The sequence below is a fragment of the Mya arenaria genome, chromosome 11, assembly GCF_026914265.1.
Source record: "Mya arenaria isolate MELC-2E11 chromosome 11, ASM2691426v1".
In the NCBI taxonomy this organism is placed as follows: Eukaryota; Metazoa; Mollusca; class Bivalvia; order Myida; family Myidae; genus Mya; species Mya arenaria.
The window spans coordinates 68677949-68700597 of record NC_069132.1 but is presented as its reverse complement, the minus strand read 5'-3'; the positions used below and the strand labels follow the sequence as shown (position 1 = coordinate 68700597).

The 22649-nt window shown below is 35.0% G+C and overlaps 1 protein-coding gene across 1 annotated transcript in view; it reads right to left on the bottom strand.

Annotated features, from left to right (window-relative positions):
• LOC128208725 (uncharacterized) overlaps positions 1-16307 on the bottom strand; it is a 102099-nt gene extending 85792 nt beyond the window's left edge. The window contains exon 1 of the mRNA XM_052912275.1: positions 16197-16307. The gene's annotated coding sequence lies outside the window, so the exon portion shown is untranslated. The remainder of the gene's footprint in view (positions 1-16196) is intronic.
• Between the last annotated feature and the right edge of the window lie 6342 nt (positions 16308-22649).

Below are 22649 nucleotides of genomic sequence, written 5' to 3'. Positions count from 1 at the left end.
TGAATACAAGAACATTTCTTTGATCAATAAAACCATTTTCCGATGAATTCTCATTTCTTATTCCATGCACTGACTCACAAAAGTCAAAATGAACATGACCTTCAGTAAGGTCAAAATCTGTCATGAATACCTGAACAAAACTGAGAGTTCATGTTCAGTAGCACAGCACCATTGTTTTTGCCCATATTTAGAGCAATTCATTCACTAACGGTCATCTACGAGTCTCTAATGACAGATCTGTGTGAACAGAATCGCAGAGAAGTCCTTTCTCCCTGCTGCCTGGGTAAAACCAATCCAATCAGGCCGATAGCTATGCATTTTTCTGTGATTCGCAATTACTGACTCACACCACATAAATGGTTTGTTCAATGCCATGTTATTAACTTCCCCACAGGGGCGGACTAACATTATTTCTTTCATTAAATAAATACATTTAACAAACATGGTTCTCCTGCAACTAATGTCACAAGAGATTTTTTTCTACAAAGAGATGGACAATTATGCAAAACATAAAGCTGTCAAATTACTTTACTAACCAATCTTTTTACTGAAGCTATTTACTCCAGATATTCACAGCAATTTGATGTTTTATGTGACAGTACCTAATCATTGACAACTCCTGAAAGTTATGAAAACATGACCTTGCTCAAAACTGTACACTTTGATGATAAATTATGAAGGAAGCAAAAGCTGTTGTTGTACAGAACGCTGGACTAAACACCATTCAGAAACAAATGCAAAATAATGTTATATGTGCCAGTCAAAAACAATCAAGAACAAGAGCACCGCGAAACGGAGCATTATACGCCCGAAGAAGATTCGGCTTGAGGTCCTTTTAATGTAGTGATGATTTTTATAAAGTTATTTGAAAATCGCTTTATTAGTTACCAAGTTATGGCCAGGACACGGAATCGCTAACGGACGAGTAACAAAGATTTGGCCCGGACACAGAATTGCTAACGCCCCCCATGGTGATTCTAGTCTTTGAGGTATGGACCTGGAAATTGCGCGCGACGCATCCTTTTAATGTAATGATGCTTTGTATAAAGTTATTTGAAAATGACTTTATTAGTGACCAAGTTGTGGCCCGGACACGAATTTGCTAACGCACCCCCATGGTGATTCTAGTCTTTGAGGTATGGACCTGGAAATTAAGCCCGACACATCCTTTTAATGTAGTGATGATTTGTATAAAGTTATTTGAAAATCGCTTTATTAGTTACCAAGTTATGGCCCGGACATGTAATTGCTAACGGACGAGTAACAAAGATGTGGCCCGGACACAGAATTGCTTACGCCCCCCATTGGTGATTCTAGTCTTTGAGTTATGGCCCGGACACAGAATTGCTAACGCCCCCCCATGATGATTCTAGTGTTTGAGGTATGGACCTGGAAATTGCGCGCGACACATCCTTTTAATGTAATGATGCTTTGTATAAAGTTATTTGAAAATGACTTTATTAGTGACCAAGTTGTGACCCGGACACGGATTTGCTAATGCATCCCCATGGTGATTCTAGTCTTTGAGGTATGGACCTGGAAATTGCGTGCGACACATCCTTTTAATGTAGTGATGATTTTTATAAAGTTATTTGAAAATCGCTTTATTAGTTACCAAGTTATGGCCCGGAAACAGAATTGCTAACGCCCCCCCCCCATGGTGATTCTAGTCTTTGATGTATGGACCTGGAAATTGCGCGCGACACATCCTTTTAATGTAATGATGCTTTGTATAAAGTTATTTGAAAATGACTTTATTAGTGACAAAGTTGTGGCCCGGACACGGAATTGCTAACGCACCCCCATGGTGATTCTAGTCTTTGAGGTATGGACCTGGAAATTGCGCGCGACACATCCTTTTAATGTAGTGATGATTTGTATAAAGTTATTTGATAATCGCTTTATTAGTTACCAAGTAATGGCCCGGACATGGAATTCCTAACGGACGGACAGACGGACGGACAGACGATGGAGGCCATAACATAATACGACCCTTCGGGCGTATAAAAAAAGTAATGAAAAAGTTAATCAAGGGCCATAATTTGTATTTAGGTTAATATGGAGTTACATAACCAGATCGTGCGATGGCTGTGACAACAGTTACTGTGTCAAGTGTAAAGTTCGTTGAATGAACATTATTTGATTTCTTAGTTAAAACCCAAAGTTGCCCTAAAACTTTAACCAAACTTTCTAAGTCGATCAAGGTCCATAATTTGTATTTATGATAATCATTATTTATGTAATCTAACTGTGTATTGGTCTTGAATGAATGTGTAAAGTTTGAAGTCCATTGAAGGAATGGAATTGGAGTTATAAGTGAAAACTCCAAGATGCCCTTACACTTTAACCAAACTTTTAAATTTGATCAAGGGCCATAACTCATTTTTAGGATAACATTGAATTATGTTATCTAATTGTATGATGGCCATCAACAATTGTGTGAAGTATGAAGTGAATTAAATGAAGGATATAGGAGTTATTAGTGAAAATAACAAGTTGCCCTAAAACTTTAACCTTACACAATTGGCCCTAAAACTTTAAACAAAGTTCCCAAGTCAGTCAGGAGCAATAATTTGTATTTAGTATGATATGGAGTTGTTGAACCTGATTGTGTGATGGTCCTAAACAACTGTCGCTATTAAGTGAATTAAATGAACAGTATTGGAGTTTTAAGTGCAAATGCCAACTTGCCCTAAAACTCTTAACTTCACACAATGTGCCCTAAAACTTGGATTATATGAATAGTATATATATTGGAAGTGAAAATGCCAATTTTCCCTAAAACTTATAACAGTCTTAAAACGAGCGCTAACGCTGAAGCCAATTGTATAGCCCTCCTTATTGTTTAATATTCCAGCTAAAAATTAGTTCACTTTTACCTGCTTCTGTTTTTTAACGAAATGGAAAAAGAATTTTTATTTCACGCACTCAGTCAAATTTGGTTCGGTTATACATATTTTGAACAAAAAAGAATTTGGTGTGGTCTGACATTTTCTAAGTCTTCCAAAACATAGCATAAAGTTCAAAAACTGGTAACAAGGTAAAGCAAGATTTTTTCTCTCAAATAGATAGCAATCCACACCAGTACTTGTAAACACTGGACAAATACAAACTGTGATAGGGCGATCAATATTGATGGAGCCCTCGGCACACTGGCGCGTGCAAAGATGATTTGCTTGCCGCTATTGATAGGATATTTTCATAATGGGTTTGCAAATTACTTTTCAAATTAGTAGTCTCAGCAAGAGAATCATATTAGCAGGAAAATGACAGTAAATAATTTGTGACATTTTTAAAGGGTCGTTCTTCCAGACGGTTGAAGGGCCTCACTCACAGACTTTATGTCTGCAACAAATTATTATTGAATTCCCAGCCTAAACTGATTCAAAACTCATTAATTTTACTTATGCTTCTTGGCATAATAGTTCATTTTTCGGACATTTATTTAATATCTTCTAAGACAAACTAAAATGTTGTTATGAGAAAGTAGGAGTTCCTAATGGATTAGCTGCAATTTTCCATTCTCTGACTTTTTTCCGAGGCACTACCAGTTGTTTTGTTAGTATTTGCGTGGATTTATTTTATTTTTTAATGCATATAGTTATGTGATCAATAGTTTTATTTTAAAATAAAGTTATCAATAAAGAAAAATTTCATTCAGGTAACATTTAAAATTTATTCACAAACAAAATTATTGCCAACACAATCATGCCCTTGACAGATTTCAAAATAGGTAATTTCATGTACTATTTCAGTTGAAATAAAACATTAAAACTTAAACTGTGATATCTTAAAGATGCACTCTTACTCCAAAATAAGATTTACCACAATAATACAATTGTTATAATATACCAAAAAGGATGAATAAATGTTGAAAAAAAATGGTTCTTATTAAAGATACCGTGTTTAATTTGAAAGAAAGGTGCAGAAAACATGGTATTTCTATCTTATGAGACAATTGTTGATCACTGAAAATCTTTTAGGACTCACCAGTCTTTAATATTTGAATGTTTCCAGCTATAAAATACATGATTACAATCTTGTTATCAGTAATTGATATTCTCCATAAATGTATAATTTAGTAAGAAGTCAAAAGTTAATCACTCAAAATTTATGTTTGTTACACAATGTACATTTTTATATATATTGATTTTAAAAAAGAGTATTATTTTAATTAACAGAAAAAAACAAACTATGTATACCCTTTTTACCAGGGGTTTTAAATCCTGGTAATTATACATCCTGAAAAAAGATGCCGGGTTCTGTTTTAAGGGATTCATGGCCAAAGCAGGGCAAAGGGGCTTAGACCCCTTTTTTGAAATTGTTTCCAAAGTCATTTGTATTCATCTGATAATTGTACATACTGTAAAACAGCTGAGGTTCTGTTCAGGTATGAGGGATTTATGCCCGAAGCAGGGTAAAGGGGCTAAGACCCCTTTCTTTAAATTGATTCCTACATGTAAGTCATTTTTGTATTCATCCGATAATTGTACATCCTGAAAAACAGCAGGGGCTTGGTTCAAGTAGGAGGGATTTATGCCCGCAGCAGGGTAAATTGGCTTTTAACCCTTTGCGACATTGTTTCTGAAGTCATTTTTATATTCATTTGATAATTTTAAATCCTGAAAAATAGCTGGGGTTTCTTTTGAATATGAGGGGTTTATGTCCAAAGCAGGGTAAAGAGGCTTAGACCCATTTTCTTGAAATTGATCCCAAATTCATTGTTCCATCTGATAATTGTACATCCTGAAAAATAGCTGGGAATCTGTTCAAGTATGAGGGAATACTTCCATAAGCATGGTTAATTGGCTTTTAACCCTTTTTGACATTATATTGTTTCGCAAGTCTTTTTGTATTTATTTGATAATTTTAAAAATAGCTGGGGATCAGTTTGAGTATGAAAGCTAAGACTCTTTTTTGAAATTGATTCCACAGTAATTTGTATGACATTTCATGGTACTCCCAACTGTTTTTGATGCAACTGTCCAAGCAAAATAAAAACAATCTTTACAACTGCAGGCCGTCAACCAAGTTTTAGTGAAAATATAGGAAATAATATAGGAAATTTTGTCCAAAAATATAGGAGGTTTTGGCATTCTCTGGGCAAAATATAGAAATTTTAAGGTTGAAAAATTGACATTAAGTACATTTAGTATGTAAGTGAACATTAACTTACTTGATTATTGGCTATAATCATAAAATCTGTGTTTCACTTAATCCACATTCCTTAAAGGGACTGTACACCAGATTGGCACCAAAAAAGTTTTTTTCTGTAACAAATCTCAGGACAATTATTTAATATTTTTTTTTACTCTTCAATATCATAATTGTAAAAACAAGAGGGCCTATGCTCTACTTGCATGGCTCTTGCGGTCATTTTCAATCCAGAGCATGTACGTATGAGTAATAGGTAACAAATAGATAGTTCACTTTTTGTGTTTCGGTTAGGCTAAATAATGCTGCATGTTCAACACCTGAGGACAGAAAGTGTTGTAAGCAGATTAGTTGCATGATCTATTTTAATATGTGCCATGTTAAGGTAATCTGAGGGTAAAACATATTTGCTTTTAAAACTGTACTCATGATCAAAATTTAATTTCTGTAGCTTAAAAAATAAAAATATTTCTTAAATAAGTCTCTAAGAAACTTGTGACCCCTGGGCAGTGCCAGTTTTGACCCAAGGAGCATAATTTGAGCAACCATGGTAGTGGACCACTAAATAAAGCCTTGTTCAAAACAGCAAGGATCTGCATAGCTGTTTTAGACAAAAAGGTTTTTAACATTTCACAATTTCAGTATACCAAACCTGTGAACCCTGGGTATGGCCAGTTATGACCCCAGGGGCATAATTTGAACAAACGTTTACAAGCAATTGTGACTTTACATGTAAACTTGGCTAAAAATAGAAATTCAAAAGGTACCAAGCTTTAATGGATATCTAAATACTGTACAAGTTTCATCAAAATACAATCAAAACTGAAGACTGTATCATGTTCACAGGCAATTCTTTACAGACGCAAAAACTTTTTTATACTTTTAAGGCCCATAATCTAGGCATGCATGGGCGGATCTGGCTTTCGAAAGGAACCATGCTCTAATGGATATCTAGATACTGTACAAGTTTCATCGAGATACAATCGAAACTGAAGACTGTATCGTTTTTCACAAGCAATTGCTTTACAGAAGCACTGATTTTTTTTATACTTTCAAGGCCCATAATCTAGGCATGCATGGGCGGATCTGGCTGGTTTACAGATGGAACCAAGCTCTAATGGTTATCTAACTACTGTACAAGTTTCACCGAAATACAATCAAAACTGAAGACTGTATCGTGTTAACAAGAAATTGTTTACAGACGCACAGACCCCCATACTACGTACACATTACCATCGCATAAGGTTTTTCTGGCCTTTGGCCTCTGGTTTCAAACCAGGGTCCTCAAAATTGCAGTCCAGTGTTGTATTCACTGTGCTTAGAAGGAATATTTCAGCTATATACCTAACATGATAATATCACGTGATAACATCGACTAGACAATCACGCATAAGGAATGAATTCTACTAGGTAGACATACCTAGTAATCTTTTTTAATGGAAAAATTCCCAAAAAACCTGCGAAAAAAATAAATTAATTGTAAACTATTTGGTACTTCAGTTAGTAAGTTTCAATGCATTGTACACATCGATACCAAGTTTATGTCAGTTTTCGACAATTTTCTTCTTTTTTTCGCTATTTCATCATACGGAGTACAGCCCCGTTAAACCTCTCCATCAAGGCAGACTATGCTGCAGCAACACAACTGTGGTCACCAATGTGGACACCTTTATGATTTGATGTTCGTCATACTCTTCATCAAAGGTGTCCAGATGGATAACCATGTGTGTACAACAGCAATTCTGATTGATGGTGATGGTTTAGAGGATAAAGACAGTATTAAACTGTAAATAAACAATATCTAAAGGCAGTATCAATCCTTTGAATGATTTCAAATATATCCCAGCACAACTTTTTTAAGAAAAATATAGGAACAAAATCCAAAATATAGGAAAATATAGGAAATATAGGAGGTTTTGAAATATATAGGAAATTTCTCAAAAATATAGGAAAATATAGGAATATAGGAATTGGTTGACGGCCTGCAACTGTACAAAAGTCTGATACTAAAAGCTCTTAATCCTCATTTCAAGATTAATTCTGAACTTACAGGTAGAATCCCTGGTTATCATAAGATACAGAAGAAGAAAGACCCGAAGAGATGAAACTTGAACCATTTTACCCTTCAGTATTACAAAAACAATGTACGGTAATAGAATGCTATATTCATTATACTTTGACTGTGAAGAGAGAGCCCTTAGCTGAAGTGAATCACATTAATAACCAGTCGGGCAAAAAAAATAGTTTGATTAAGGTTGCAGCCTTTTCAAAAACAGGTAGGGTAGGTAGTTTTTTTCTTTACTTAGGCTCTATGTAAAAACGTAATTATCATCATTTGGCAATAATGTGATTTTCTGTATAAAGTTTTAAATGTTTAAAACTTTATATTAGAACACAGACTTGATATTATTTAATTTTTTTACCAACAGACTATAACACAGGTAGGGTCGGCACCTATTTCATAGGCAGGAACAGATAACCCGAACCAAAAGTGTGGGAATCTTTTTAGGCCAAGTGGGTGTGTTGCCGTAACTGGAGAATGCTCTTAAAATCAGGTAATTGCTTGGGCTGGCTATGGGAGGCCATGAGGAAAAGATCCTTCTGGGGCTTAACCTTACAACATCTTGGATGAGGTGCACAGCAGCTGCTGTTTTTACTCTTAAGTATAGGTCACAGAGAACAAAACACTCAATCATCCATAATGATACACCAACTCAACCTTTCTGAGGTGCAAGCATCTATAATCACTACAACATCTCAACCTTCCAAGGACTTAAACATCTTTAACCACAAAACTATTGCAACGCCACTAAGGTGTAAACATCTATAACAACTTCACCACATTGACCCATCTAGGGTGCAAACATCTATAACGACTATACACTACCTTGGCCTGTCTAAGGTGCAAACAACTTTAACAAGTGCACTACTTTGACCCGTCTAAGATGTGAACATCTACAACGACTGGACCACATTGACCTCTCCAATGTGTAAGTATTTATAATGACTGGACCTCATTGACCTGACTAAGATGCAAACATGCATAAAGACTGGACCACCTTGACTCAAAAACTGCAAACATCTTTAACAACTGAACCAAATTGACCACTTCATCACATTGACCTCTCTGAGGTGCCTACATGTATTGTCAAAGGAAAGTGCTGATCTGACAAAAGCTACTTAAGTTAAAGCTCAAACAACATAACATACAAACATAAAAACTTAAAGTTTGTGTAATTTTTACTTCCCCCCGCCCCTTCCTCTTCAGCAGGAGGCAAATATTCCCTGAAACTTAGTAAAAATGAAATAATTGGAATAGATAGCTTTGTACAATACATGTTCTTACAATATCTATACTATATCAATATATATACTCAATACAATGCACCAAAGAGGCCTTCTAGATTATGGCATGCACTGAATATGAATGCAAGAAGTGACCTTGACCTTCTTCCTCTTTTCCCCAATTCCAATGTACATAAGCTTACTGTATAACAAGCTTAATTACTGCACAACATTCTGAGCCAAAATTGTTTTCCTTTTTTTTTAATGATCTTGGCCTTGCCACAACTAACCCCAAATGCAAACCCATGGTACATGTACCTCTGAGGCTTCACAATACATCATTCAAATATTAAACTTATCAGTAACATTGACTTTACCATTCCCAAGTTGTTGTTTTAAAAAAAATTGTAATTTGCCCAGGGCATTTCTGATTGGTGAAAATGCGTATTATTTACTGCTGAGAAAACATCACCACACTTAAGCATGCTACTCTGCAAGTGTTGACAATAAAATTTACATCAAGTTGTCAACAATAAAGTTGGAATATTGTTTGTTTGTGTACACATACAACTTTACGAGATGCCTTTAAATTAATTTTCACAAGTATCGTGATAAATTATGAAGTTTGTTATGGCACATAAGTCGATTTGATCGGGCATAAAACATTTCTCGTCTGGAAAACTTGGGTGCAATTAGCCGAAAGCTAAGGTTCTTAGAATAGCATCTTTTATTTTAGCTTTACAATGGCATTCAACTTCTGTTACTATTCCTTTTTTCTAAGAGTGTTTTTTTTTCTCAAACGAAACCTATTATGTAATAGTTAGAACTTTAGTTGAGATATGACAAAGTTTTAGCCTCATGATACCCAGGCCTAAAAAAAAGTTCTTGTTTCTGGTCACCAGACCAACCACACTTTTTACCCCCCGACCTTACTTTTTTTCTGCCCAAAAACCAATTTTAGTAACCCCGAGTCCCAGTGGTCGAAATTAACACAGGCCTACAACCCCTGCACTGGTTATATGTCTCCCAGACTTATCCAAATTCTGAATAATATATAGCAGGTCTTGTTAAAAAATTTGATGCCAAGCAATAATATATATATATAAGAATTCCGGCTTGTTCATCCTAAAGTATAATTTTGATGACTGTCGTGTCCCTAGAAAATGGTAATGGAAACAAAAAATTAACCGTGCTATCTGACAAAGATATTTAAACAGGGCTTTCTATTGACCTCAGCTCCCGTGAGAAATCGTTTATGATCGGAACTTCTCAAGTAAGCATGAAATTTGAGTTGACCTGTGAGAATTTCAGTGCAAGATTCGGTAGTCTGGAATCTGAAGATCAAAGGGGCTGCAAACCATGTGCTGAATGTTTAAGTGATTAACCATCAACCTGCAGTGTCCAGTAGCAAAAGTCAAACTCAATGTCGTGAATAACATTGCCAATCATATGAATTAATGGATACATTTGGCAGTTTTACCTAACTACGAACAACAACGAGCAACAATATCAGAAATTGAAATACTATTTAATTCAGTTCTATTTTATTCATTAGCTTAAACTAAAAGATAAATTTTGAAACTTTTTAATGCGAAACAGAAAAATAAACACTTTTTGTAGCATGCACATTGTCTGAAAAGAGCAAGAAACAGGTGAAAACCTTTACTTCCTGTCAGTCGTAATGATAGTGAAATGCAAACTGTTTGACGCCAATTGTGGCCCATCTACAGTTAAGTTCTATTAAATAACATTTTGATTGCTTTTCCATTTTTATAAAAAAACAATATAGAGATATTGGCAATAGGAACATTGAATATTTTTGTTTACTTCCGAATGTTATTGCATATTGGAATTTGAAAAGGATGCTTTTGATGACAGAACAAATAATACACGCAGAATTCCTGTTTAACTCAACACTTACCATTACAACTCGGATAACATTGACATATATCGCCACTCTCCGCAAAAATTTGTTACGAACATCTAACGTCTTTTCGGCAGCCAGTACCAAATGTTGACATTTTTTAGTAATAGAAGGTATTTCCCCGCCATTCACAAGTTCTACATCTTAGTTTTTGTAAACTAGATGATTTATTTACTTTAACCATTAACCATTATATATTTTACAACGATTGTGAAGGAAGCTATGATAGCTTATACTAAGTCACTCTCGTTGGCACGATGTTGCGCGAGAGTGTGGTCTTGTGATGTGGGTGAAACCGGAGTACCCGGAGAAAACCCACTTGTCCGGCTCGGTGACCACTAACCAAACTCACATGCGCCAGGCCGGGAATCAAACCCTTGTCGCCTTGGTGAGAAGTGAGTGCGCTAACCACTGCGCTAACCGGACAACCAGAGATGATTTATTTTGTTGTTTATAATTATAATAGGTTATTTTAACTACAAACAAGTCTTATTTTGTGTCAAATGTCATTGACTTAGCATTCGATACTATTAAAGGGGGTCTTATAGTACTGTGCTTATGCTGGCAGACAATACTTTCAACATTCCGATCCAAAGGTTTATTAAAAAAACACTAAAAAAAAACCCTACCTACCTAGCCTTAGGAATGTTTTTTGCCTTATATAATAAAACAGAGGTAAATAAAGTGTTTGGTCAGCACATTAAGAACAATTTTGACTAACAATATCAATAAATAGAACTATTTGGATTCAGTAAACACATTTATTAATATAATTCTATTCCAAGTTACTATTACACTTGTATTTATATATATACCCCATGTATCATAAACCTGCGGTCGGTGGAATTACCGAAAATCCGAAAATCCCCGTAAATACCGAAAATCCCTTCCATTCTCTGAGGTATATAGCGTTTTCTTAAATACGCCCGGATTTACTACTTTATTGTGTTCGAATGTTGTATGCCGTAATTGTTGGAGGTTGGAGAGGGGTGGGGAAGCCTAGGGAGGGTGGGGATGGGGGTCGTGGTGACTAAAACCCGGGACCCCCTTTCATTTTCAAAAGTTCGTACAAAAGAAGAGTATGCGAGGAGGTTCTTACGCCGTTCCTTCAAAATTGCATTGTGTTTTAGTGGGTTGTATGCTGTATATCTTGGTGGTTGGAGAGGGGTGGGGGAGTCGGAGTAGTTGGGGTGGGGCAGGGAGTGATTAAACCCCGGGAACCCCATTCATATTTCTAAGTACATACACAAGAGTATGCAGTATGGTTTAAAACTGTATGGTGTTTAAGTGGGTTGTATGTCGTGGTTGAGGTTGGTTGGAGAGTGGTGGGGGAGTCGGAGGAGGGGGTGGTGGCTACGAAGAAGTCTCAAATACTACTTTCACATATCTCATTTCAAATTGTAGAGAGGTAAGGGAGGGTAGGGTCGTACCTTACCGTATACAAAAAAGTATGCGAGGGTGTGTACGCCGATATTTAATACTTCATTTTGGTCGTCCTGTAAGCCAAAGTTGTTGGTGGGTGGAGGGGGGTGTGGAAGTCGGACGAGGGGGATGGCTAAATCCCGGGAAGTCCTTTTAATTTCATATATGTTAATGTTTTAACGACTAGTTCAATATCACATTTCATTGTGTTTGGTTGCTATTTGTATTTTAAGTATATCGTATATTGAATGCTTTAAAGGTGTATTATTTGTTATTGGTATTTCCTGTAATAAGTTATCCGTTTATTTCGTTGTAAAGCGCCTTTGAACGTGTGGTTAAAAATGGTGCTGTATAAGTTAATCGATAAATAATAATTGTGTATTGTGAACAAGTTGTGTGTCGAGAAAGGTGAATAATTGGTATCAAGCGGGAGTTGATTATATTCAAAGTCAAAGTCAAACACGGTTTATTCTCTCATACCATAAACATGACAAATGAGGTCCTATACAAAACATATATACATGGCGGCAGATATAATGTAAATTTCTAACTACAATTCATATGATAACCAATACGAGTATCGGACGGTCATTTACATGAAGCCAGAAAACATTATAGTCAAATCACAATGAATAAGGTTGTATCAATAGTAGAAATATTACCTTTGAATCACTTGTACATAAGAAAAAGAATATCTAACAATTGTGTGCCTAGTTTATACAATTGTTCTTATGTGTATCATAACGATTTGTATGTGTCTCAACTGTTATGTGGAATCGCTTGGTATGTTTCATTGCACAATCTCGCGAAGAAAGAAATGCAAATTGCACAATTTCACATAAATACCATCACTGTACCTAAATAAGAATCATCAACATATTTTAACATTTGTCATGACAATGATAGGAAAGTGTATTTAATGAATAAAGGCTTAATATAAGATTTAATATCATAAAGCATACTATTTAAATTCATACATGAAATATTCGTCTCAATATCGATATGGACATGTCATTGTGAGATATTGGTCCATGTCCGATACCTATCAGTAATGACACCCCGCTGTGACAGATTCTTATCGTGCGGTCAGTACTTGGAACCATGCTGTCACTGATGACTATAATACGATGTGTATTGAACCCCAATGGCGGTCAGGTTCAAAACGGGATGCTCCTGTGAACCAGAAATTAAATCTTGTATTTACACAAAGGAGTATTTGAAGATAAACTTTAAATATTCACTTATAATTATAATAGTTTTGTTCATCCTCACCTGATGTGAATAATTTTTTGAATGTATTTATGATTCTATTTCATATTATGTATAACCTATGTCTGTATAACCTATGTCATACCATGTGTTTGTTTATTTATTATTCATTTGTGGTTAAGAAGATGATGTACGTTGTACAAGTCTTAATAAAATATCTGTTCTGTTTTATTTACACGAAGGTAACAAGTAAGAGTACGCGGTGTATGAGAGAAACATCTGAAGTCGGAATATTTATTTCTTAATGCAGTGCAGTTCAAGAGTACATTGCACGTCAGTGTTTCTATATATATGTATGTTTTATCAATTATATTGGTATTGTTCTTGGTATAATATTGATATGTTTATAGTTAAAACTTAAAAAATCTCCTCCTCTTAACTTACTTGGACTAGAGCTTATATATTTGGCATGATTCATCGCCTAGTGGACCTATACAAAGTTTGTTCAAATAATGGCCCTGGGGTCAAAATTGGCCCCGCCCGGGGGAGGGGGGGGGGTCATGGGTTTTCTCTATATGTTTATAGTGAAAACTTAAAAAACTAAGGAAATCCAAGAGTGTGCGTTTAATTACGGAATGAGACTACTAAAAAATTACCTGGTATTTATGTAATGATTCCGTTCTGTTGACAGCAGGTGACAAGTATAACTAAGTTTGGCATGTTATTTTTACACAGGAAACGCTACCGTGTTGGCCCTACCATTGAGTGGCGACTTGACCCTTTTCACACCTGTCAAGTGTTAATGACATTACTACATGTTCCTATCAGGATGACGTACTGTATCATTTGCATATTATAGTTTCCCAAATAGACGATTACTCATATCGACATATAGACGTTGCATATATCGACACGTTCAATTAACGTTAAATAAATGTACTTCGTAATATATGACTATGTACCTTGGTATACGTTAAATTCAAATAATGTTCGGCCCTGGTTATTCATCTTGTGAGTTACGGTTGGAAGGCGCTGGTGCTAAAACAGCTTATTTTTAGAACAGCAACAACATGTAAAATACAAAGAATGTGAATGTTTCGGCAACCTAACTGTTTTCGCAGAATAGGATGATTATTTCAAAATAAGTATCGATTTCTTTCGGGATTAATTGATGAATATTTTTAACATTGCATAAGCAGTCCGTCTTAAAATAATACGAAATGAAAGTCCATAAGGGAAGGAGGTTATTTTCAATTAGACCAATTTTTTTATGATTTTTTGAAGATGCTGTTGCATTTCACTGTTCTCTGAAGCTGTAGTACGTAACAAATTAGGAATGTGTTGAAACTTCTTCAACTAAATGAGGGTAGGTTTTGGGTGGGGGTGGGGGATGGGCCATGACGAGAGCGCCTCCTCGTGGTGTGGTCTGGATATGGCACGGTGAATGAACAATCTGTTTTCATCTAAATTAGAAAAAATATATATATAATACAAATCTTTGGTCCAATTCAAGTCCACATTCATCCTGCCATAACTGAACGCTCTCATATGGTCGAAAATTAGCAAAATCACTTCGCTTAAGATCATCCTCTTTCATATCATATACCACTTCGGGACATATGGCATTTTAATAACCGCCTACTCAGCCCCCGAAGGTGAACAGACCTCGGCTTACGCCTCGGTCCATATACCCCTCCGATGGGTAAATGGCCTGTCCTTATTATGTCATATGGCCCTCAGTGGTGTATTATATTAAATTTCTTTAATATCGTAAACACTGACGTGCAACGTACTCTTGAACTGCATTACACTAAGAAATAAATATTCTGGCTTCCGATGTTTCTCTCATACACCGCGTACTCTTACTTGTTAAGATTTAATTTCTGGTTCACAGGAGCATTCCGTTTTGAACCAGAACGCCATTGATTGGGGTTCAATACACATGGTATTATAGTCATCAGTGACAGCATGGTTCCAGGTACTGACCGCACGATAAGAATCTGTCACAGCGGGGTGTCATTACTGATAGATAACAGACATGGACCAATATCTCACAATGACATGTCCATATCGATATTGAGACGAGTATTGCATGTAAGTATTTAAACGGTATGCTTTACGATATAAAATATTAAGATTATGCCTTTATTCATTAATAACACTTTCCTATCATGACCAATGTTAATATGATGTTGATGATTCGTATTTAGGTGCAGTGATGGTATTTAAGTGAAATTGTACAATTTGCATTTATTTCTTCGCGAGATTGTGCAATGAAAATTACAAAGCGATTCCACATAACAGTTGAGACACATACAATTCCTTATGATACACATAAGGACAATTGTATAATCAACTCCCGCTTGATACCAGTTATTCACCTTTCTCGACACACAACTTGTTCACAATACACAATTAATTATTATTTATCGATTAACTTATACAGCACCATTTCTATATACAAAACCGCTTTCAACAACATAAACTGATAACTAATTACAAGCAATATCAATACAAAAGCTATTAAACAATCAATGTGCGACATATTAAAAATCAGAAAATCAATAAAAAAATATAATGTGATATCAATTGAATTACTAGTTTGAAGTTAAAACATTAAATATCAATATCTACGATAACAAAATAACTCCAGCCCATGTAAAGTACACAACTTCTGTGTATCTTTATTACCGTCTGCTGTCTTATCAGATCGCACATTTAAGTGTCTTTTGGTTGGTTTTGATTACGTTTAAGTCACCCCAACACCCCTCCACCGACTCCCCTTCCCCTCTCTACAACCAACTATGCCATACAAGCGATGACACTAATAATAAGTAATTACTCCCGGCGTACAAACCACCTCGCACACTCGATGTAAAATGAAAGGGGGTCCCGGGTTTTAGTCACCACGACCCCCACCCCCACCCTCCCCAGGCTTCCCCACCCCTCTCCAACCTCCAACAATTACGGCATACAACATTCGAACACAATAATGCAGTAAATCCGGGCGTATTAAAGAAAACGCTATATACCTCAGAGAATGGAAGGGATTTTCGGTATTTACGGGGATTTTCGGTATTTACGGGGATTTTCGGATTTTCGGTAATTCCACCGACCCATAAACCTGTGGTAAATACAATTTCGTACAATTTCTCCAATGAAATATCCACAATAAACAAAATAACTAAGCCTATCTGCTCACCTTGATAAATATTTAATGCCAGACATCAAGGATTAAACTTGTTTTTTAGAGAAACATTTTTAGACCTTAGATTGTGTTTATGTTTATGTTGCTGAAGCTGGGATGTCTTCTAGAAACTGTGCCCTATTGCTTCTTGAGGTTACACAACACCATTATATTAATTTATACAAAGTTCATCTAAAATCCCAGGTATAGAACGTATATAATAGAGGTGTACCCAATACGTAAAGCATTGCAAAAAAAGGTAGTAAGATAACGGTGTTTTTATAATTCGCAGGCAACAGTTTGACATAAATAATGTTGACAGGCGGATTTTCTGGAGTTAAAGCTTTAAGTTTATAGAATACATTGAGTTTAAAAAAAAAAAAATAGTCGCTTCATTATGTTACGCACCGGGTGATGAAATAAAACGAACGCTATGATGATTTTTATGAAATTAAGTATATAGTTAAGAATTGTACCTGTGCATATATGGCAATTATAAAATATAAGTAACAATTAAATGCAATATATTATATCCATCCATTTTGTGTATTTGAAAATTGTATTGATCACTAAACTCGTAACCATACATTATTTCATTTTGTCACTCTGGGACCTATACATCTTTCTCCAACGTACAATCAATGACTTTAAAATACAGGTATGGCTGGAGATGTATACAAATACTGTGTATGCTTGTGCGGACTGGCGGGGTGCTTCCAAACTATATTTAAATTGGAATGTTTTTTTAAATAAATACAGCTCTTGTACTAGTAATGTATATGTCTGTTTTTGTAAAAAGATTACATTAAGGTAAGAAATATCCAATACATATTTTATGTTGTAAGACAATTAATATGGAAATCATTATGCCATTATATTTAGCAGAAAATGGGAGGGGGCAAGCTAGCCACCTCCATAATTTCTAGTTACTAGTCTTTCAAGCAAATGAAAAGGACGTGAAAACACAAGGATGAGTGACGAGTTAATGCCCCGGGTTCGACGCTTTACTGACGCCGGGGATCAGCTTTTTTAAGTCTTAGGTAAATGGCATGCTCTTAAGTATCCATGACGCTACAGCTTAGCAGGTATTTCAAATTTAATTAACGTAGCTTCTATGATTAAGTTTAACATATAATACTCAACTCATCAAAATGATATCTTATATTATGCAAAGATAAGACGGTTATGATGTTTTTATGTTTTCGATTGGTTTTCGAAACTAAGGTTTTTTTCCACTTTTCTTCTGACAATCATATCACATGAGATAACTTAAAACGCCGGCATGCAAAAAGGCGTAACCTTTTACATACATGCACTGCCCGAACATAGTGTGGTTGTATGCATGTGCTCTAATACAAATGAGATCGGATAATTTATTATTTTCATGTAGATGAGCTTTCAGGAAGAAAGATTTGTGAGCAAAAAAAAAATGTACCTTAGAAAAAAGATCAGGTGCTGTCAGATCAAAAATCGTACCTGTGATTTTATTTATATGTGGTGACATGTGAATACGTGCAAATAATATCAGATATTTTACATTTCTATTTCTGATATGCAACAGAAGACAAAAGGATGAGTATCGAGTTAGCGAAGCGGGTCCGACGCCGGAACAACGAGTTGAACCAACGCCGGGAATCAGATGCTTTAGGCTCATATGATAGATCAGTAGAAATCCGCAACGCTACGGCTCACCCAATATTTCACAATCATTATTGCGTATATAAACCTATCATGTTAGTCGATACTCGATAGTACATGGTTAAAGATATAATTAGAAAATGACGCACTCTACATCAAGTATTTATTATACGTTATAAGGTCTAAAGCAGAGAAACATTCAGACATCTGTTTATAAATACAAAGGGACAAAATAAAAAAAAATATATATAACCTTTTTTAAAAGCTTTGTTAACTTATGACATTGTTCATATTATAAGTATTGTTAGTAGAAATTAGGATGATATTCATGATTAGGTTGGCTATATAGGTAGTTTGTAAGATGACAAAGGAGAGTAATCCTACCTTTCAAATAGATATATTATATATGGATTTAAGTAATTTATGGCATGCTTACCTTTGGATTAAAGAGATTAATCAGTGAAAAAAAAAAATACTTCACTGTTAAAACAATGAAAATTGCAATATGTTTTTTTGCCGGTAATATGTTATCAAAATAAATAATCAGTGCGCACAGGTCTGGGCCACGAACTTTTGACGTTATAATTTGTCTAATCATTCTAATATCATGAAATATACAGTGTCGTCTTATAGCACTTCTAGGCATATATAATAAGTACAAAATATAACAACAACAAACAACAATGTGATATCGAAGTCTATTATACCTCACGTGACTTTGCCTTTATAAAATTATCCCTCAGGCACGTTACAACTAAATGCCAGGGGCTCAGATGTGGTCCAGGATGGACTCTCTTTAATTCAAGATTGAGGATGCTACTTTAGGTTAATATTTTGCTTGAATCTGTGTTATGCAAACTATAAACAGTTCAAATACTTTGAATTTAGTGCTGTACCTGTAATCTGGAAAACAGTTAATCCATTAATATAAGTCAGTTATGATCATTAATCTCGTATAGCTTTGAATCATAGGTTTTTACTCCTTTTTCCTGTGAAACATATTATATGGAGCTACATTTGATGGCATGCAAAAAGGCGTATCTTTTTAATAACATGTTCTGCCCGCAGACAGAGTACATGGTTGTATGCATGTGCTCATAACAAAATAATGCGCCTGATTTCATTTCAGGCCGAAATATTTGTGAGCAAAATAAATTATATAAACTAAGGGACCTAAGAAAAAAAGATCAGTTGCAGTGAGATTGAAACTCGTACGTGTGTTGTTATATATGACATCAATATGTCTACAACAAAACACTATTGAATAATCTAGATTTATATTCCTCAAATGCAAAAGAAGAAAAAAAGGATGAGTATCGAGTCAGCGATGCGGGTCCAACGCCGGAACAACGAGTTGAACCAACGTCGGGAATCAAATGCTTTAGGCTCATGTGAAAGATCAGTAGAAATCCGCAACGCTACGGGATATCTCATATATTTTATATACATGTATATGAAAATAATAAATGAGGCACATTATTTTGTCTCATAACACATGCATACAATCACACTTTCTACAGATAGTGCATGCTATTAAACGGTTACGCGTCTTTGCCTTTAAATGTAGCTCCATTTAATAATACTAAGTATGCATGCCAGAAAAAAGGGGTCAAAACCTATGTTTCGAAATTGACTCGAAGCTATTAACTATCATGACTGACTAATCTTGAAGGATTGACACTTTTTCTGATTGCAGGAACTAGGCTGAATTCAAAGTAATTGAACTGTTTATAGTTTGCATTGCACGTATTAAAGCCAAATATTAATACAACGTAGCATCCTCAATCTTGAATTAAAGAGAGTATATCCTGGACCACATCCTAGCACTTGGTGTTTAGTTGCAACGTACCTGAAAGGTAACTTTATTAACTCAAATTCACCTAAGGTATAATAAATTGGTGACCTGTGCGCTCTATTGTTTGATCTTGAGAACGGGCTGAAACTTGACAGCTATTGTTATTTTTACTGGATGTAACAGATATGATATATTCATTTGAAAATTTCATCGTACACACTACAGATAAAGCCAGCCACGGCCTTAATTCTATGTCTCTACTTATTTTGAGCTAGGTCATCGAATACTAAATAATATACATATATAGAGTGCGCCATTTTCTATTTATATTTTAAACTCGATGCTATTAAATATCGACTACCATTATAGGTTTATATACACAATAATGATTGTGAAACATTGTATGAGCTGTAGCGTTGCGGATTATTTCTGATCTATTATAATAATGAATAATCATAATAAAAATATGAGCCTTAAGCAACTAATTCCCGGCGTCGGTCCAGTTCGTTTTTCCGGCGTCGGACCCGCTAACTCGATACTCATCATTCTTCCTTCTGTTTAATTTCAGTAAAAGGAACCTAGAACATTCAATAGTATTTGGCTTTAGACATATTGATGTCATATATAATAACAAAGGTGCGAGTTTCAATGTAAGGAGGCAACATTCAGACTGCAAGGAATGCAATTTCTAGCGTTTTTTTTACAATGAAAACTATATATCTCCTTAAAAATTAGTTCAAATCCAATCGATTTGATCAATAAAAAAGGAATGCCATATTTTTCATCAGACAATTCACCCACTTTGAAGTTAAGCACCATTAAATGTTCAAGTACTCCATTTGTATTTGGCCGGATAATAGAAAAATCTAATCAAGTAGAAAATATAGTGATCTCGATGATATACAAATATTTTTTTTTCTTTTTAATTGCATGTATTGGACTGAATTTAAAGTAAAAAATAACCTAGAGAAGCATCCAGAATTTAAAATTTCAGAGAGTACATCCTGGACCACATCCGGGCATTTGGCATTTAGTTTTAACTTACCTGAAAGGTCATTTTATAAACGCAAAGTAGAGTGAGGCATAATTAATTGTGATATCACACTTTTCATCATTGTTTTTTCTTGTATTGAATATATGCTTCGAAGTGGTATTAAACGTTGATGTTTGATTTTGTTAACAGAACGGGCAGTGATTTAAAAATAATTGTTTATTTTCATTGATTGAAAGAGTGATTTTTTTACTGATTGATCGTTTTAAGCCACGGAAAAAGCTGCACTAATTTGCTTAAATCCATAATTGATATATAAATTTGAAAGGTCTACTTGGAAGACTCTCCTATGTCATCCTTCGGTCCCTTTTTATAATAAGGTGGCTGAATGTTTCTCTGCTTTAGACCTTATAACGTATAATAAACACTTAATGTAGAGTGTGTCATTTTCTAATTATATCTTTAACCATGTACTATCGAGTATCGACTAACATGATAGGTTTATATACGCAATAATGATTGTGAAATATTGGGTGAGCCGTAGCGTTGTGGATTTCTACTGATCTATCATATGAGACTAAAGCATCTGATTCCCGGCGTTGGTTCAACTCGTTGTTCCGGCGTCGGACCCGCTTCGCTAACTCGATACTCATCCTTTTGTCCCTTTTTGCATATCAGGAAAAGAAATGTAGACCATTTAACATTATTTTTCTATAAATGTATTGGTGTCATAAATAATTATATAACGACATAGAAATGTACTTTTTTATTTATTTTTTGCTTACAAAACTTTCGGTCTGAAAGCTCATGTATTGAAAAATAATAAATCGGCCGTATTATCTTGCTTTATAACACATGCATACATCCACACTATGTAGGGGGTAAAGGTTTTGCCATTCTGCATGTCATTTAGGGTAACTTGATCTGATAAGCTTGTCAGAAGAAGAGTGGTAAAACATACGTCTCAAAAACAAATGGAAAATATACATTATCATGACTTACTTATGTTTAAGGAATATAAAAGATATGTTAAGCCTTGATGCATATGGCGCATTTGAGAAATGAATAGATATTCAACTTAACCATTAAGGTTACTAAAAGGTGCATACTAATTAATTTCCTCATACATTGCAATGTAAATACGCAGATTTCTGACTGAAGAATGCCTTTACTAGCGTTTTCAAAATATCAAAAACATACATTTTATTTAAATTCAGTTCATATCCAATTAACTTAGGAATAAAAAAAGGAACGTCATGTTTCTCCCTAGAAAGTTCACTCACTTTAAAGCTAAGCACCGTTAATTTTCATGCAATCCATCTGTATACGGTCGGATGGTAACGAAATCGAAGTCCAGCATAAGAAATATTAATCTCAGAGACATCTGCCTATTTGTTTATCTTTCTGAATGCAGGTTTTGGATTGAATTCAAAGTAACAGAACTGTTATTATTTAATATTACTCGGAATTAAGCAAAATATAAACAAAAATGACATTCTCAATCATAAATTGAAGAGTTTACTCTCCGGGTCCAATCCGGGCACTAGGCATTAATAGCATTTCGTACCTGAAACGTAATTTTATAAAGGCAATGTCACGTGAGGTATAATAATTGCGATATCAAACTGTTTTGTAGTGTGTTTTTTGTACTGTATTAATTATATGTACACCTAGAAGATGTATTAAACGACTTTCTACATTTAGTTATATTAGAATAATGAAGCAAATTTTAACGTCAAAGAATCGTGGCCCAAATCTGTGCGTGCTGCCGTTTGATTTTGATAAAAAACAACGTCTAACGTTTCAAAGCAGTTGTTATGCAACGATATACATAAAAGATTAGCAACGTCATGATGTACTAAATACTATCTATAGAGTCATTTTCTAATGATATCTTATGCTATATTTGAGTAGCGTTGTGGATTTCTACTGATCTACCATATGAGCCTAAAGCATCTGATTCCCGGCGTTGGTTCAACTCGTTGTTTCGGCGTCGGACCCGCTTCGCTAACTCGATACTCATCTTTTTGTTTTCTTTTGCATT